The 1,280-nt window shown below is 38.6% G+C and overlaps 1 long non-coding RNA gene across 1 annotated transcript in view; it reads right to left on the bottom strand.

Annotated features, from left to right (window-relative positions):
* The window catches only part of LOC118169309, a 12,240-nt gene extending 11,245 nt beyond the window's left edge, over positions 1-995 (bottom strand). Inside the window, exons 1-2 of the long non-coding RNA XR_004752017.1 lie at positions 709-995; positions 401-541 (exon numbers count right to left, since the gene is read on the bottom strand). This is a non-coding gene — a long non-coding RNA (uncharacterized LOC118169309). The remainder of the gene's footprint in view (positions 1-400; positions 542-708) is intronic.
* Positions 996-1,280: the final 285 nt, after the last annotated feature.

Raw genomic sequence — 1,280 nt, 5'->3', positions numbered from 1 at the left:
GGAAGGAAGGAAGGAAGGAAGGAAGGAAGGAAGGAAGGAAGGAAGGACTGCCAAGAATGCCATTACTGTAATGTATTAAATGTACTTTTTTGAGTCACCTGCTGAAGTTGTAAAGACCCCCTTGCCTCTACCAGCAAAATATCTCAAAGATAGCTAAATATGGCAAATCACGGCACTGAGAGAGCTCACTCATTCCAAGGAATCAAAGCTTCTGACAAGGGCATAAGACATAGTGTTCTGGAAGATATCTGGGGCATTCCCCTTGGTGTTCAGTCTTGACAGATATATGAAATTTCTGCTTCTACTTTGAAAACAAACAAACAAAAATATTTCCAAAATAGTATGGGCTCTTCCCCAGTGTCTGAAATTATATTTTATTTATGACAAAGGTTTTCCTTACTTAGCTCAGACCTCTCCTAGCTTTCACAAGATCTTCAAATTTCTGGACAGAAGACTGTTGTTCTGACCTTTCCATGCATTGTCTGATTTCATGCATGGACATGTGAAAATCTTACTGGCATTGCCAGACAAGTCTTCAGTCCTGGGAAATTTAAAGGTATATTCTTAAACAAATACAAGTAGATTTCAGAGAAAGTATTCAGGCTTACTCAGGTTATGGTCCTGAAAGTGAACATGTAAAACTGTGACACAGGATTTAGGAAAACAAATTTCAGATCTGTAAAAGTTTTATTGTTTCAGTATACCTACCTTTATTCCGAGCTGGAAATAAAGCCGTCAGACAGATCCATGCGCCTACAGAGCACTGTAAAAGTTCAGCTACTGACCTAAATTTCATAACATTCCTCTATATTTAAAAGAAGGTGCCAAAATTCACATTCATCCTTTAAGCCAAACTCCTGCCTGAGCTGACGAACTGAATGTGTAGGTCTAGATCTGAACTTCATGACCCCTTCATCTATATCTATTTACGCATTTAAACAAGAACTTTAACATGTCACAATCCACGTTGTCAGAAATTGGTGAGTGGTTTTCTAGTTAATTAGCTGTTAACTCTTTTTAAAAGGGAAACAGAGGATCTATGTTTAAAATATGTTAAATGATTCAGTCACCTTTGTTAATTGGGTGTCTCATCTGGAAAATCTCTTACCCTGTGGTGCAGATTTCCTTTTAAACCAAGCCACCTGCACTATTCATTTAGATGACAAGAGGAGAGGGCTCATCTCTCATGATGACTTGCTGCTGTGGTAGCCATTTTCAGCAGGACACTCCCATTTTTCTTGAGACGTTGCTCTTCTATCTTTAGCATCACAACCAAAGCC

This window comes from Oxyura jamaicensis, chromosome 6 (assembly GCF_011077185.1).
Source record: "Oxyura jamaicensis isolate SHBP4307 breed ruddy duck chromosome 6, BPBGC_Ojam_1.0, whole genome shotgun sequence".
Classification (NCBI taxonomy): Eukaryota; Metazoa; Chordata; class Aves; order Anseriformes; family Anatidae; genus Oxyura; species Oxyura jamaicensis.
This window is presented reverse-complemented; position numbering and strand designations above follow the sequence as displayed.